General features: G+C 44.9%; 2 protein-coding genes across 15 annotated transcripts in view; both read left to right on the forward strand.

Moving 5' to 3' along the window:
* CUNH10orf143 (chromosome unknown C10orf143 homolog) overlaps window positions 1–4,096 on the forward strand; it is a 64,592-nt gene extending 60,496 nt beyond the window's left edge. The window contains exon 5 of the mRNA XM_065746885.1: window positions 4,085–4,096. The gene's annotated coding sequence lies outside the window, so the exon portion shown is untranslated. The remainder of the gene's footprint in view (window positions 1–4,084) is intronic.
* The window catches only part of EBF3 (EBF transcription factor 3), a 115,323-nt gene that overhangs the window by 18,458 nt on the left and 79,365 nt on the right, over window positions 1–17,500 (forward strand). The gene's annotated exons all lie outside the window — the stretch shown is intronic.

Here is a 17,500-nt window from a genome sequence, read left to right on the forward strand (position 1 = left end):
GCAGCAAGCTGAGCCTACCAAATCGCTGCTCATGGTTCAGGCAGTGCAATTTAAGGCAAGGAGGTAGAAACCTGTCCTATTTACCCAGGGTGCCTTTCAGTGTCCGGGGGGGAAGATGCGTATGTGCAATAAATAAATGCTAATTAAATATGCCTTTAATTCAGGCAGAGCTGAATTTACTCTGAAAGCCCTAAGAATATTCCAGTGTGAAAAGCAAGCTTAGTTTCACAAGCAAACACAGGACAACTCCCAGAACTGCTGTGGAGTACAGTCCTTTGGAAAACGGAGCGGTCAGACCCTCCGGTTACCCAAACTGAGACGGGACTTCCAAGTCAGATGAAACCTCAAATGAGAGCACACGGTCGGGGAGGATGGAGGGCCTTAATGTGTTGGAGCACGTCATTAGCATTTCTCATCTGCAGCTGCCTGTGCTGCAGTGGCTGTGGCAGGAGCTGTGCAGCTCCATGGAGATTTCAGCACGCCGTGCTGCAGCTCGCTCGCTGCCAGCAGCTCAGGGTCATTTGTACGACAGCAAGTGACAGTCTGAGATGTGCATGACGTCACTTTGCACGCGTTCAAGTCCGGTGTGCTTACGTACACTCAGTTGCAGGACCGGATTTTGACAGACAGAAAGATAAATGCAACTGTGAAAACAGTCTTCTCCGTACTGCTCGTGTTAATATTTCAGTGCTGAGGGTACAGAAATGTGACCAGCCAGCAGCTGTGCTTGACCAGAGCCCAGTGGAGGGACTGGGACATCACATGCTCAGTCACTGCTCTGTCTCATTACTTGCTGTTTTCCTTTTGTGCGTGCTGTTTTTTGGCAGTCCGGGAAGTGATCTAAGTGTGACTTCCACCAGCTTGCCCACGGGGCTGCGGGGTGGTTCCGAGTGGCTTCTCCCTGCTGTCCTTCCCGTGCAGATCTGCTTCCTGGCATATGGAACCAGGGAAAGTAAAATTAATTACCTCGTGTCTTCAAACAGTTGGAGAGCCTCTTGTAAATGTGCAAACATGATTGAGGGACAGCCCCCTGCTTCTGCGTAGCGAAATGTATGATTCTCCTCAATCCCTCCTAAGTTTTTATTGGATTAAAGTACTCAGGAGTCACTTTCCTGGAAAGGCAGAGCGGGGTTTGATTGCTTCAGGAGGAGATGTATCCTGGGCTGGGGTGAGGACAGCCTGCCCAGGGGTGGGGAGTCCCCATCCCTGGGGGTGTTCAGACCAGTGCAAATGTGGCACTGAGGGATGCAGGCAGTGGGCGCAGTGGGGTGGCTGGGGGATCTCAGAGGTCTTTTCCAACCTGAATGGTTTTGTGATTCTATGATTCTGTAAGGAGATGTGTCCTGGCCTGGTGCAGGGCTGCAGGAGGTCCCTCCTCTCCCAGCTGGAGGACCAGCAGCTGGCTGGGAGAACGGGCCGCTCTCACCTACGGTGGAGGTGTCCACGTGGGTGTTACCATCAGCCATGTCAGCCCATGGTGCCCAGAGGGAACTGGGAGCGCGTGCAGCTTCACAAACTCTATCAGAGCCGTTACACGATTTTATTCTGTGTTAACTACGCTGTAGAAGGCGTTGCTTTTCCATCCCCTCTCTCCTGGCTTTCCTTGCCGGGTATTGTCCCCGCAGGGCAGGGCTGGGGCTCAGGAAGGCAGGGGGGACTCCAGACCCACCTGGAGCCTCCAGCCCTGGCAGCCGTGCGTGGAGGTGCCGTGCTGGCAGGACAAGCTGGCCCCATGCACAGCCCACGATCCCCAAGTGCTGCAGAGGGGCTCTCATTAGGAGCCGAGTCTGTGTCGCTGTGGCTCTCCCTACTGGATTAGTCCCAAAGTCAGTAAAACTAAAATTACAAACATAAAATAACTACTTACTGGCACAGCATGCATGTTTTCACACATTCCATCCTGTTCCACGGGCTTTTCTAGAGACAGTAATGTAACAGAATATGCTTGAACATATGGCAGAATTAACAATTGAACCGGCTTCTGACGGTAATATAACATTTTATTTTGTGTGCTGGTATGAGTATGCGGGTCATTCGAAGCGTATGTGTTGTTTTAAACAAAGTACAGTTGGATATGTATATTTTAACATAAATTACTCGATACCTGTGCCCAGCCTGCCTTAAAACGTCCCTTTCTGTATCGTTCAAACTTGAGAATAATTTTGACTCAGGAGATGGAGATGGCAGCCGCCTCTGCTCTGCCTTTGTGCCACAGCTCTTTGCACGCTGAGCCATGATGCAACGTTGGTTTCATCTTTCATTTTTCATCACGTATTTCTGGGATTGCGGGAGAGGTTCTTGTCAGCAAAAATAACTCTCCCCTCATTTGCCCTGTTGTGATAAACTAGCGCACTGATTACCTATGATTCCTGCAGTATAATTTTCTGATTACTTAACTCTCCTGGGTTCTGATTGTGAAAAGATGCTTCTGTTTTGGCATGACGTCATTTGAGACCCCAGATAAGCTCAGCCCTAATGACCTGCAGGTATAACTTCTGCTCTTTGATGCGTGTGCCTGCTCGTTTCTCCAGATGACAGCATAATGTACACGACAACACGGACAACCTTGCTTATATTTAAGGAAGATATAGTGCAAATAATACTCAGATAGATGAATAAACGTGGCAGCGAGTCGCCTTGTCCGTTAATTGCTGTGGTCACAGCAGACCCTGAGAAGCACAGTTTTTAAGCAAGAGGATGAAACTCACTTCTCCTGTCAGAAAATACCGCTTGCAAAACAAAATGGCTTTGAGAAATCTGTATATGATGGGAATAAATTCTCCCAGAAGGAGTTAGTGGAGTAGATGCGTTCGTCCAAAATAAAAGTGCCACTTAATAAATAAAAAGAGCAGCTGAATTGACATTTGCTGTGTAATAGTAAACAGTGTCACTTTTAACTCCTGTTAAATACTCCAGCAGAGTTCTTCCTGGCTCCGTCTATTCCTGCTCGCTGACTAAGAAGGCTTTTAATACCGAGCAGTGCATTTTAATTACTTTCACCATTCAACTCATTTCAGATAAAAAAAATGCCGTGTTTAGAAATAATACGTGGAGTTGATTTAAATGTAATCGCCGTAGGACTCGAGGAAATATGTGGGTTGGCAACCGTTTCACAAGTCCTTTGTTGTTTCAGAGTTTAGCAGTTAAGAACAACACAAATACATTTTGTTTGTGGTGGGTCACAGGTTCAAAGAGACTTTGAAAAAATAGACTGGGGATAATTGGGTTATCAGATGCAGACACTGCAGGGAATTGAGCATTATCTCTTCTCAGTGTTAGGACTACTGGGTCACTTCCTTCACTCCCCAGCTTCATTCTCTGTCAGCCTGACACGATCCAGATGACCGAAATGGGCTTTTACTGGTTACCACCCCAAAGTTCTCCCTTTCTCCATCCTTCAACAGGTTGATTTTATGAGCCATGGCTGTACTAAATAACGTCTTGCCTTGCTTTCTCCCCCATTGATTCAACAGTCTTTAATTGCTTGGAACACAAGCCAGATCCTTGGATTCAAGTGAGTCTTCCTTCACCTTCAGCTGCTGTTACTCATTTCTATTAGACAATGTCTAACTAAGATATTGACTTGCACTTTGACATTGGCACTGCTACTGTGTTTGATTGCACTGTCAATCTAAAAAAATCTTTCAGACTAGCAGTAAAACATGTAATTGTTTAATTTCATTCTGCATAAGCTTTTCTGTCCAACGCTTGCTTTCGTTGAGTGGCTGCCATAGGCCACTCTACACTGTACAGAGGCAGTGGATACTGCATTAACTCATTGTGCACAGTATTAATTCACTACTTTGGAATATTTTATGAGAGCTTTGCATAAGCAGATAGGAGATAGTTGTCTACAGTTATTCTCAATCAATGATGGCAAGAGATTATATCGTTTTACCCAATAAGTTGGGTGCATTTTTAAGATGACCATGTGCTTTCTACTGCATACCTGCATGACTTGAGTTCTTTGGCAAAGTGTGAGAGCATTCACTGGTTGTGTCTTCCGAAGAAAAGACCTCCAACGTTAGCATGGGGATTGCTGATTTCAAAAGTTATTATCCCCAGGACTCAGTAGTGCGGGTAGCTACTGTTCCTCGAGGTGTATTTCAGGCTGTGGAAGCAGGGCTGGCAGTCCTGGTGTGTCTGCTGGAAGGAGGTGCCCCCAGTCCCCCATCTGTGGCCATTTGCTGCCTGGGGCTGCCATTCCCCAGGCCTGCTGCACTGCCCCAGCAGCACAGAGGAGGGGTGCACATCGCCGTGCTTGCTTCCTTGGTAGGGGGTGTACATCCTTGGGATTTATGGCTTTAAAAAATTACTACCTGTGTTAAAAAAGTGATGCTAGTAAGCTGTAGCACCATGTAGACTAACATCTAGTGGGATGCAGAGTTCCCACAGAGCTATTAAAACGCTGCAGAAACCCTTCTCCATGCAGTTCCTCTCCTTTTGATCCAGACCTCCCACAAGAACCAACTGGGAGCCCCACAACGTTGTGCCAGAATTTGTGCAGCAATGTGGAATAAGGATTACAATTAGACACCAGTGTTTCCTTCTTCAGTCGGCGCTATTCAGACCCGAGTTCAGAAATCCACAGATAGAAGTGCACAGATTCACTGAGTTTATCTATTGTCACATCCCAGTACGGTGTGACCGTAGGCAGGTCGATACAACTGAAAATCCCTGTTTCAGAGAAGTTTCACTTTCTGAGTCCAAACACAGTGCTCAGGAGTATTCAGAGGGAGATCCCGGAGTTTGTCTTATACTGTTTCTTTGATGTAAGGCTTTGAATTCTTCCTTTGTTTTCATTATTGGAATTGTTTTTAAGCAGCTGAAAATAGCGCTTAAAATCAATTAATCTTAAGTATTTCAGCTTAATACTGAGAATTTATTGTCATCCACTTACTTCCTCTCCATGCTGAATGTTTAATGCCAGCTTGCTTGCTTGTGCTTACTCCGTAAATTAGCATTATCCACCCTATATCTGCTCGTTTCTGAAGAATTATTATACAAAGCCTCATTTTAAGGAGGTCAGACCCCTGCATGATGATTTGTTGTTCATGAATCTACTTTGTGCCAATTTGTGTGTGCATGTGCAATCAGAAGTGACTTGGAGTGAGTGAGATAATAATCATCTGCTGCTGATATGAAGACTTCCTCTATTCGGCTACCATGAATCAGGCTGATTCCAAGTGAATGAGATTTTAATCACCTGTCACTGCCGCCAGCACTTTCTCTATATTTATGATAATTTTTTTTGTCTTTTTATTGAAATCAGTGTTGACTGAATCAAGTAATCCTGATTAGCAATCTCACTGTATCCAGTCAAGAGTGAAATGCATCAGAGCATTATTGGTACACTGAACATACTGAAATTGAAAAAAAGAAGGGCCAGCCTAAGTGTGTCAGTGCGTAGTCTCGGTTATAGGTGGGCGCTGGGATGGGTGAGCTCCTTTTAATTGCTCCTCAGACATTACCTGAGGCCAGCATGGCACTGTGCTGGTGTGTGGTGACTGGCAGGCATGTTGGCCGTGCTTTGAATCACACCTCTCAGGTCCCAGTTGGGAACAGAGGGTGAAATCACCAGGGCGGTGTGCGTGGAAGTCAGAGCAGTGCAGGGCAGCACTGCCAAAGAGGCATTTTCTTTCTTTAAGTGTTGCAATATACACGTAAACAGAACGACTCAAGGTTCAAAAACTGTGGTTTTGCAGAGTGAGGTCCAACTCTACTTCTATCTGAGCTCCTACCTTCCTTCAGTGATATTATTGCTGCGTGCCATAGGAAGTTTCAGATCTCTCCTGCTATGGGTGTAAACCTGGGATGTCACAGATAAGTGCCTTGAGAGTGATTTTCCAAAGGCAGGGGCTCAAGTTGCCCTCCTAGCAAGATGGGCAGCCCAAAATGGGGCCACGAATTTCTGTGTCCTGCTTTTGGAAAGAAGGAAGAGAAGCATGGCAGTATTCTGGTTACTATTGTTCTGAGTCTATGTACATGGCAATTAGATGTCTCAGTATTCAATCCAGTCCCCAAATCATATTTTGTTACATTATGGAGTTATAAGTATCATAAGAAATTACATTGCTAATAGTACAATAACTGCAGTAGTGCTGGAGGGAAAAAAAATGTGTACTTAGGGGTACCTAGATGTGCTCCTCTTAGTCCTATTCCTTCAGGGCTGCTGAAGCTGTGGGTTATCTATTGATTTACTCCTTACTTTTATTTTCTTGTACTTTCTGTTCTTTTCCATTCCTTTTGGGTGGATGGAACGTTCAAAATCATTCTCTCTTTTCTTCCCCTCCTTTCTTCCCCAGCGTGCCTGTGCTTCAGTGTTTTGTGATCCATCCTTCCCACCCCTCTCCTTCCTGCTGCCTTTGTTCTGCTCCCAACCCGTTTGTTAGCAGTGACTTTCTGCCACCGCGGCCATCCGAGCGCTTCCCAGTGCTGTCATGGTCAGCCACACGCTTCCCTGAGATCTTTTCCTTCCTCACTTTTTGTCCTTTTGCCTTGTGTGCCAGGCCGATTCCTTTCTTTTGTCTTCCTTCCTGTTCACAAAGCTCTGTTTGGTGTCGGGCCTGTTTTTATGTGGTTTCTTTCACCCAAGAGCTACAACTATCTGCTTGTGAAGTGATTTACAGCTCTGTCACTCGTCTCCTGACTTGTTTTTCTCTGCAGACCTGTAGCTCAGTCTCTTCTTTGAATTCCTCTTTCAGAAGGTTTGCAGTGAGCTTGAACTAAATGTGAGCAAAAGTTAACATCAGTTTCAAACTGTTCCAGAGCTTCAGAGGGTGCCGTGATGCTGCACCTGATCTCTGCCACCCGTGTCACAGTGCCCGCACTGTCTTTGAGTACATCACTTTCAAGCCACAGACAAATTCTTCTGCCATAATACCAGCTGCATTTTTTTTTTTCTGTCATTGAAAGGGAGAATTCTCACCCTGGGTCTTATGCTTTCAGCAGACTCCCTTCTTTCTCATTCTCTCCATTTCCTTCTTCTGCTTCAAAACACAGTGAAACCTTCACCTTGCACTTGTCCTCACCTTATAAGACCACTGTAGGCTCCATCGTGCCCATTGCTTTAAATGCAAATGGCTCCCCGTGCATTCGAGGCCTTTACAATCTACTGATCTTATTTCAGCTTACCAGGTGCAAGCCTCACCTCTCTGGTTTGTCAGCTGCACCGGCACTGCGAGCTGTCACTGTCAGCTTGAGCACATTTTAAGGGCTGCCTCTCACATTCTTCCTCATGTATAAGATATGAAAATCCCTTCCCCTTGATGTAAACTGCAAAAAACATCGATTTGTTTTCTTTCAGTTGTCTCCCCTTATTTGTGTCTCTACAGTTATAGCAAGGTGCAGATCAATGCCTAAAGGATATGCCAAGGAAGAGTACTGGCTTCCTCATTATTCCTATGTTGTGAGAAAGGATAGTTTGATCTGGAAGCAGTGGTTGTGGACGTGTTCTGGCATCAGATGGGTACTGGATTTGGTACCAGATGTTCTGGTAGCAAATGGGAGGAGCAGTGCTGCACGGCCTCAGGATGGGGAGGTCAGGCAGAGAGCTGCTTCTGAGAGAGGGAAGGACCAGGGCTGCATTCCACTTCTCCTGCGTCCCCATCCTCATTCACCTCTCACGAGCTCTTCACATTGCTCATCGACTCTCTGCCTTACTCGCCTTTTAGCACATGAAGTCAGGCTCTGTATTCGCCGGGCATTTCCTTCGGAATTCAAACTGCAAACTCTTTGTCCTTACAAGCGTTCTGGTTTTACCATGAAGAAAGAGCAGCCAATAAGCCCAGCCCTCATCCAGCACCCAAGCCGACCTCAGTGCTTCCCCCCACCACGCACTGACATGTGCCAGCCCTGCTGCCCTCACTCAGCCTCCATCCCCAGCACACAGTCCCATCACCTACAAGGGAGTGCAGAATTCCAGCATTCTGGTTCCCGCATGGCCACAGGCCTGCTGCCCGGGGCTGTGTCACAGCCTGGCACCGCTTGCTGCTGCACTCTTTTCCTGATTATCTCTCTGCCTTTTTCCTTTCTCTTTTCTACTTTCATCCTTTTGTCGTAACACCCACATACATCACTGTGCAGCCATTGTTTTCCTGTAGATATTTCTTACAGAAACCTTCTCGTGCGCCCATGAGCCAAGTAGCTGTTCGGTTGTTTCAGTCCTTCATCAAGAATCAGCTTCTGTACCTTTCTCTAACTTTCCTACCATCACCACACTTCCAAAATATCTTCTAAATCAGCTGTACATTTGGCTTTATTAAATAATGCACATGGTATGCATATCCATAGCTGCCAATCCACATGCATTACTATTTAACAGCTGCATATGCATATCATTCTTACTATCTAAATAGTTTTCCTACTGCAAAAAGCAGGTTTTTCCTCATTTTTTTAAGGCGTGCTCAGTGTTCCCAATGAGAATTTCAGGCACTGATGGGCACCAGTACAACCTACCTGCAGCCCACAGCAGGAGTTTAGGTAAAGTTGAAACAGAAATGAAAAAAACAGTGGCTTGATGCAGCTCGGACTGATTTCAGCAGCTTGCAGCAGATGCAGCAGAGTTCCTTATTTGTGCTGTGGGTTTGTGCTGCTGGTGCTGTGCTGGTGACTGGCCACTGAGGGCTGGAACTGGGGCAGCTCCCCAGTGTAGAATCAGTTCTAGTTATTTCTGAATCGTCATTAATTTTATTCTTTTCCTCATTTACTAATGGGCCTAGTTTCTCCCTCATCTCCTTATCACATAAACAATTACACTAAAAGAACATTCTTAAGGCTGCGAAGGCAAGCAGTCAAAAGTAAACCAAAAATGCTCTGATGGAGGTTGCCCTTTTTGTTCTGCATGGACTCCCTGCATATGTGGGTCAGGATATTGGTTTGGTTACATAACCAGACGCAGGGCTTCCCCCCCACACCTCCTGCCTCATGCAGTACTGAGCAGTGCTGAATGCAGTACTGTTCAGTATATTTTTCCTTTATTGTTCAGTGTGTGGTCCCTTATGTCCATGTTATTAAAGCCTGTTCAAGTCCTGTCACAAAAAAACAAACCAAACTAAAACAAAACAAAAAAAAACAACAACTCCAAACTTTCTGCTTGATCAGTCTATCTTCCTGAGCTCTTCACTGTTGTGTAGGTCTGCAACAACGATTTCCTTCTCTAATATCTTTGTCACATGACATTAATTATGTTTTACAAAAGGGAAACTGAAGCAGGGAGAAATCACAGAATCTACAAGGTTGGAAAAGACCTCCAAGATCCTCCAACCTTCCACCTACCACCAATATTTCCTCACTAAACCATGCCCCTAAGTGCGTCTAAATGTTTCCTCAACACCTCCAGGGTTGGTGACTCCACCACCAGCTCATTTCAGCACCTGGCTGCTCTCTTGGAGAAGCAGTACTTCCTACTGTCCAACATGAAACTCCCCTGGTGCAATCTGAGGCCATTCCCCCTAGTTCTATCACTAGTTACTCAGGAGAGGAATTAAGTAGCTAAGAGTGTCTGTACTTGTTCTTGTAAGTGATGCACAAGAGAAGCCTGGGGTCTGACTTTTCAGAGCGTGCCAGTATGCAACATGGGATGTGTCCTAAACACAGCTGCCACTGACTTCAGTTGGAGCAATATGCATAGACCATAGTCCCGGGTTGTAAGTCAGGCACCAAACCATGAGTCAAGTGGAATTAATTATTACCTATAAAAAATGTGGCTTGTGTAGATCTGATTAGAGGTATGTTCAAAGTATTATTGAAAGAGTAGCTCATTACCATAACCGTCTTTCTCTCGAGCTTCTGACTTAACCTTTCCTCACATTTTAACATTATCAACAAGCTATTAAGGGGGCTGATTAAAAAAAATATATATCTTCAATTAATCTTGCGTTCCTACTATAAGAGGAACGGGCTGGTAAAAATGAAAAAAGCCATTTTATGATCTCAGAGTCTAACACTGGATGGTAATGGTGTAAAATAAGGTCCTTCGTGCAATTTTCTGCCTTCCTACAAAAAACTTGGATTTGATTTTCCTATGCCTGTGAGACATCATCAGCCTTGAAACGTTTAAACCCACTGTAGAGACCGTATCAAATTCAGCTGTGGATCGCTACTGAAGAAAAGGATCCCTAAAATTTACCAAACATTTGTTCACGGCAGAGGAGTGATGAGGGTGTGAAACGTTGCAGCCAATCTAAATCACAGAGCGGGAAGCCTAGCGGGAACGCGTACGCCTGCTCTTACTCCCAGAGAAGCTCTCTCTGCTAATTAATTAACTTCTCCCTAGTCGAGAGCCTGTTGAAGAAAAACTGCTCTGACCCCTTGTTGTTCAGTCTGAGTGTCTGGGAGAGGTAGGAAGGAATGCACGGCAAGTAGACACCCTATAGGGAAGGGTCAACATTGAAAATAATTGTTTTTCATGGAGTTGGAAAGGGAGGAGAGAAAAGGATCCCGGACTTAGGGAATAGGATAACGGACACACATTGCTGAAGGATGGGGGATGAGAAGAAGCAAAGAGAAGAGGGGGCAACGTTGTATTGAGTGAAGAGAAAACTGGCAGGGAAGCAAGAGGCGATAACTAAGAGTGGGTCCCATCGAAAGGTCCCACTAGGAGCTATGCCTTTCCCGCTAAGCACCCAGTTCCAAAGAGAAGGTGACACTAATGTCACACAATGGCAGCAGACAGATTGGAAAGGAAAGGAGAACAAAGAGAGGGTCCCAAATACTCAGAGGTAACCAGGAAACCACGAATTCTAAAAAAGACAGGAGAAAATAAACGCTAGGAAGTTGCTGAAGTTATTAAAAGATAAGATTTACAGGCAAGTTCATTTCAGCTGGTTGGCTATCCAATCAACTACTGTTACTAATTGGATTAGTTGCCAAAATAAGCTAAGAATAGAACCTTTCTTTTTCTTCTTGTTAATGCTTTCCAGGGACAAAGTCCTTGCGGGCAAAAATTAAGTCTTTATTTCTAGCAACATAAAATTATCCTCCATAAAAACGAAGAACCTTAACACTTAGCTGTACCTCTTCTTCTGCCGATATTACAGTGGTTAAAAGTCTTCTGCAATTACAGCGTGCTGCGAAATGGAACATTCTTGTTCTCCTCCAAATCAAGTGGTTTGTGGCAGATGCCTACTATTGCTCCTCTTTATTTTGTCATTTTTTTCTTGTCCTTTCTCGAAGAATTTCATTGCTACATTTTCTGCAGTTGACTTACAGCTTTCTGGCAATATAAATACTTCTGACATAATGGAACAACCCTGGAGAAAGCCTTAGGTAATTTCAGAGTGCCCCTTAATATGGAGAACCCTGAGCATCCTCCCATTAAGTTTTTTTTCCTAAAGCCAACGCAACTGTTTACAAAACAGCACTCTGAGAAGGAAATCTATTTCTTTCATTCCTTTAGAAAAATCCATCTACATAATAACCCGTAAATAAATTACATATATAATGCATGCTCTGCGCTGTCTTCTTCTGCTCTGTAAAAACAACAGATCCACTGAAAGGAGCAGTATCATGACTTCTGTTATTTATGTTTTAGTATTATTTTATTCTTTGCGTTAACATATGGTATCACACCAACATAAGTACATAGCTTACCCTCTCTTGTGGGCCATATGGTGTGGTCGGACTTGATAATCTTATAGATCTTCTCCAATCTGAGTGACTCTATGATTCTGTGATGCCCACCCCAGCACCCTGTTTTGGACTCACATTAACAGGTTGTTCCTTGGGAAGATCTGTTCTTCAGCTAGTATTAGCTTCAGTGTCTACACACGCTTAACTACTCTAGGCCCTATCTTTAAGTTTTAGCTTCAGATTTTTTTCTTCAACAAAGACAAACCCTGTAATTTAGGAGAGGAGGTGCTCTTTGTAAGCCCTCTGTAGAGCTTCTTCAGAGGTGGAGGACTGAATACCCGCTTTGAAAGACGGTGAAACGAAACCAGTTGAGGGGGTTTTATGCAGTTCCCTCTAAGGGGCAGAAAATGTCTTTGTGTGATGCTATTGGCAAGGAGTGAGTGTAACAGAGGAGGCAGGATGATGTCAGCAGTGCCAGTATGACTTCAGAGCAGGGTGTCTTACATCCAGTTTGGGTCTTGGCCACTCACACCCAGCTGCCAAATGATAGGATTCATTGCAAATGCAGTCTGAGCTGTTGGCTGCATGTTGTTCAGTGCAAACCAATGTTGAGCACAGGCACTGAGCTCACGGACTATAGTCCCTGCTTCATGCCGTCTTCCTTGTGTCCACCAGAGAAGCTAAACTTGCCGTTGCTTCAGTTTAAGAAGTTCGTTTGCAAATTGCTTTGGATGAGCTGTAGCTCATTCTTTTTCACTCTCTGTATACTTCAATTGAACTCCCTGGATAGGGTAGCTCTTGTGAAGGTGACAAACTCATGGGGGTACCTCAGAGTGACAGCCTGTTACAGCCAGTGGAAACGATGGCTTGAAAACTGTAACAGTTTGAAGTCATATGCTCTCTCTGCAGTCTTGTGCAGAGGACTAAATTCATCCCTCTTTTGTCCACGGTGGTGCAAAGTCCCATTCCATTAGCAAGACCTGCTGCTTTCATCAGTAGGTGGTGGTAATGCTGAGCACTACACAAAAAAATTCACACGGTTGGTACATACATTTCATACATTTTCCATCCATTTACATCAAAGCAAAACAAGTTTTTCTAGGCTGAGACCAGGGAACTCACTGCAAAGAATGCCTTTCCAAAGAAGCCTCCTTTAAAATTCGGCCAAGAATTAATTATAATTAATAAAGAAGTCGGCACTGGATGATCAGTTTGGACCTCTTTCCTAGTCTGGTGTGAGAACAGCATCCAAACGCAACCCATGCTCCACTGTGCAGGCATCCCACTGGTGGTGCTGAGCAGCAGCAACTATCCTATTCATCTGAACATTGCAAATTACTTCTCATCCCTGTCATCAAACCGTTATCAGCTTCTCCACTGCTGAGTCACACACATATCAAGATACTCTTCTCCATCCCAGGAATCCTGCCCCACGTTGGGTGCCAGCTTTTCCACCTGTTACTTACTCATCTACGGACCTACCCAGCTGTTAAATGGGGCCTTACAAATATATTTGAGTACTTTTAATTTGATGTTCTCATCACCACGGTAGAACTGGAGCTTTTATGGACAATGGAAATTTTCGTATCGAAGTAATGCATAGGGAAAAGTATATTGTATTTGATCTTGTTTGCTATACTTGACATTGTCTCAGAGACACTACAATTCCTGTAGAGACCTCACTGTAAAGCACTGCGAGTCCCAGCTGTACCGAGTAGTGCAAATATCGCTCCTCATGGCCAAAAAAACCCCATACAAAGAGCAGTTGATGTTTTGCAGGTTGTAATTGAAACGACATGTACCATATTAGCTATCCAAAGCATGGCTCATCGAATAAAACATCCAAGTAGCCGTCTGATACATGCCTGGATGTTAAACATTTGCTTTTGGGAGGGAGAAATCATCAAACATCTGTTGGGTTGCACTTATCTTGGGGCCGGGACAAGTGGGTGCTCAGCAGTATTTTCTGATGAGGGAGGCTGCCCTGCAAACACTCAGCATAACCCAAAAGATTCAGAAACCCAGCTGAGATGCATTTGCAGCTAAATATGATCCAGCTGCATAGAACAGGACTTATTATCAGAAAAGTTTGGGGAGATACCCAGAATGTCATGCAGTTCTACTAATATTAGCTTTAGCAACTCACAATTATAATGACTAATTGGAGCCATCACTCATTGCTATTGAGTTCCCAGGTGAAAACTATGGACCAGAACCTCCATTAGCATAAATTAGCATTGGAAAGTCAATTAAGTTACACTGATTTTACACTAGTTTTACTGTCTTTCACAAGGCCGAGAGGAAAAATTTCTGACTTCAATTATCCTCTAATTTTTATTTTTTTTTTGCTTCTTCCAAGCAAATTATTATTACATTTTTAGAACACATCTCCGTAAGCATACACAACTTCAGCCAGAAAACAACACTGATGTTAATGTGCCAGGTAAGGCAGCTCTGCTTGTCTGCCTTCTTGGGTGCAACCTGCGACTTCCAAGTTGTCTCCGGGGGGGCTGAATGGATACTGCCTTTCCCAGGGAAGGATTCGGAGTGGGTGAAAGAAGGTTTTCTGTGATGAGTCTCTCTTGTGGAACTTGTGCACCTTCCTATCGAGTGTGTGGCAAAGCTTTTCTTTCCTGCCTTTTGGGTGTGATTACAAAGGAGCGAGAAAGGAGAATACGAGAGAAAAGAGTAAAACTATGTGATGTGAGGATGTAAACAGGAAAGCAGATGTGACCGGTTGTACTGTCTTTACAGTTTGGTGCAGTACCTACATGTTTGGCTTGAAGCCAACGATGTTCTTTGGTAGCATAAATCTTAGTGGAAATCTGGCAAAATGGCACAGAAGAAGTCTGCGGGTTGATAGATAGCGTAAATGTCAAACAGAATGCTTTAGATGTTTTACCCTAACTTAAAGTTATTGGAGACATTCAAGAGAGTATTCCTGAAAAGAACAGAGCCACGTGCAAAATAGCAGTGGTTTGTCAGCCCTCATTCAACAGAACTGTACAAGTGAATGAGATCATATGAGCTATATGACAGTGAAAATAAAAAATCAATGGACGATAGCCTAACAAATCCAAGAGCTTTGAGACATTTTTGCTCCATATGGAGCACAGGTACTGGTTTGTGTTTCCATTTAAAAACTCAAAAAAAAAAAAAAGAAAGAAAGAAAAAGCAAACCCCAAACTCACACTGGTTGAGGGTTTTAGGTTTGTTTTTAAAGATTATCTTCCATCTGCAGTGGCAGATCAGTGTCAGGCTGGCCCCGTGCCACTGTAGGGACCGAACAAGAGAGTAAGCCTGAGGTCTGCTGAGTGGAGTGCAAGTGTATTTGACGTAATGAGAAATTCCCCTAAGCATAATTTTTCATTTACAGTGGCACCAGTGTATCTGACCTGGTCCACCAAGAAATCCTTATGCCAATTTTCAGGCAGAAGTCATGAGCTGATTTTTTTTTTTTTTAACAGCTAAACCCTGTTTTTATAGCTCGCTGTGTAGCCACAAATATTTCAGTTTAACGGGAGGGCTTCAGACGATGGGAGGAGAGGTGTCAGCGGCTGCTGGAGCAGAGCTGCCATTTGGTCGTGCTCGTTATTGCTCGCAGCCTCGTTAGGGCAGGCTGGTGCCCGCAGAGCCCGCAGCAGGACTGACTCACCCACCACGTCCCCCCCGAGTCCTCCTTCAGCCCAGGGTGCTGCGTGTTCCTGAGATGCTCCTTCAAAACCAAGCTCTTGTATTTTTGTCCTCGGCTTCCTGCTCGCCTCCGGTGCCCATAGCCATGGCCTGGGGTTTGTGCCAGGGCCTGATCCTGCTCCCAGCCCTGTGCTGGTCCCTGGGCCCAAGCCCAGCCCTGCTGTCCCCCCACGCTCTGCAGCCATCCGGGGCGGGAGGAGCACGACGGGATGCAGTTCTCTCCAGCTGCACACACAGATTAGGGCCGCGTGATTCTGTTTGGTAATTCTATCTGCTGTCATAGCTCATTTCAGCATCCCTCAAAACTCTTAGCTTCCAGTGGGAAACGTTCCCGGCAGCTTTCTTACCTCCACCGATAAGAACTAGGCAGCAAATGCTGCAGTGAAATATTCAGGTTCAAGTACTTTCTGAGGCCTGACCTCTTAACTGTCTTTCTACACGTTTTCACTTGAGCCACTGCTGTCTTGAGGAACTTCCACGTCCTCCAGGTGTTTCCCAGCCAACAGGTCTCATTGGTATCAAGCGTCGTGCAGGGGGGGAATGTTTTTAATCAGGTTTTCGTGTTTGCTGCCTTTTGCCTTATTTCAGCTTGCGTGCTATTGTAATCAGCACTGCTAAGAGCTGTAGAGGTATGCTTTGTATGGGAGGGGTCCGCCGATGCACAGCTCTTTGTAACCGGGGCGATGGCATCCATCCTCCCTTTGGACACACAGAATCCCCATCCCACAGCCCTTGGGTGTGGTGGATGTCTCTGCCTTGGAGTTTCCCACAGTGCTTCTACCAGAATTGTCTTCTGATGGGAGAAACCTTCTGTGGGCGAAGCCAGCAAGGACAGATGCATAGTGGTGTCCTTCAGGCTGAGTGAGGATGGGGTGGACCCTTCATGAAGGATGTAAGGGGGCTGAGGAGTGATTTCTGCAAGGTGCCAGGGCCCCTCCTGCAGCCCCTGTGCCCTGTGCAGGGCCTTGAACCCTATCTCTGCCATCCCGGTAGCTCGGTGCGTGGGACGAGCGAGGAAACGCTTCTGAGGGAGAGCGGTAAAAAGAAGAAAAAAAAAAGAAAGCCAAAACAGAGCCCATAGATGGTAATGGCAATGTTTTGTTATCTTTATGTTGTTTTCTTTGCATGCTTGTTAAAAAGTGGAGTCAGAGTGTCTGAGACAGAGCCCTAACAAGTTCCTTCTAATCAGCCCCGGAATGCTTCTGTCAGGCACAAGAAAAATGCTCAGCTTGAACAAAGCTGCATTTTTCCCCCAAGAAACACATTTGTTTAAAGATTGGCCTGTCAATTTGTGAATCAACATTTCGGCTTTTTGCTCAGACATCATGCTTTTGCTTTTTTTTTTCCCCCAAGAAGGGGAAATAATACAAAGCTGCTATTTGTTGTTTGAAGGAAGTAAACTTCATCAGGTCGACTTAGATGTGTGCTTCAAATGTCACTCAGTACAGCTTTCTTGTAATGAAACGCTGCATACAGATTTCTTCCTTTAGGCTCAAGGGGATTAGACCCAGCAAAAGAAAAATTCAGTCTTCCTTGCTGTGGTGCATCAGAGTGAGAAGTTTAAAATCCACAATTTATTCAAATATTGATATTTCTACTTGTCAGAAGAGAGGTGCCTTGAAATTTCCACTGAGCACTGTTGTCAGAAGAATTGCAAGAAATGTGTCAGATAATTCATAAACGGAGTTCACTACTGTGAAATCAGTTGGGAACAGCAAAAAAAAAATAAAAAATAAAAAATAAATAAAAGAAAAAAACCCCAGCCATATATTCTTGTCGATGTAGAATAGGGGCAATATAACAGAAAATAGCACTCACTTTTCCATCATGTCAAGCAAATGCTCAATTTGGGCCAGGTATTTTTTTTTTTAAACTGCCTGCTGCTTCTGGAGAGCCCCCAGCTCAGGGAGGGCGGTGGGAGCTGCTGCTGCAGCGCTGCCCTGCCGTCCTCCCCTGTGCTGTGCCCGCATCTGGTTTGCATTACGGCCTTAAAAAGCTGTGAACGACTGGGGTAATGATGTAAAGCACCAGTGTAAATTCCAAACTGTTGATAGCAGGGAGTGAAGCTTAAGAAATTTTCTTCGTATTTTTTAACCCCCGCCATGTGTTGAAGTCATCTATTCGTTCCCTTTGAGGCTGGAGGAGCGGAGGGATGCAGGCCGTGCCCCGCGTGCTTGCCATTCTTGTCTGCGCCTAAATCTTCCTCTTTAAAAGAAATAAATAAATCCCCAGCGCC

The sequence above is a fragment of the Cyrtonyx montezumae genome, unplaced genomic scaffold (genome assembly GCF_038088225.1).
Source record: "Cyrtonyx montezumae isolate F1298 unplaced genomic scaffold, pur_monq_1.0 scaffold_4, whole genome shotgun sequence".
NCBI lineage: Eukaryota > Metazoa > Chordata > Aves > Galliformes > Odontophoridae > Cyrtonyx > Cyrtonyx montezumae.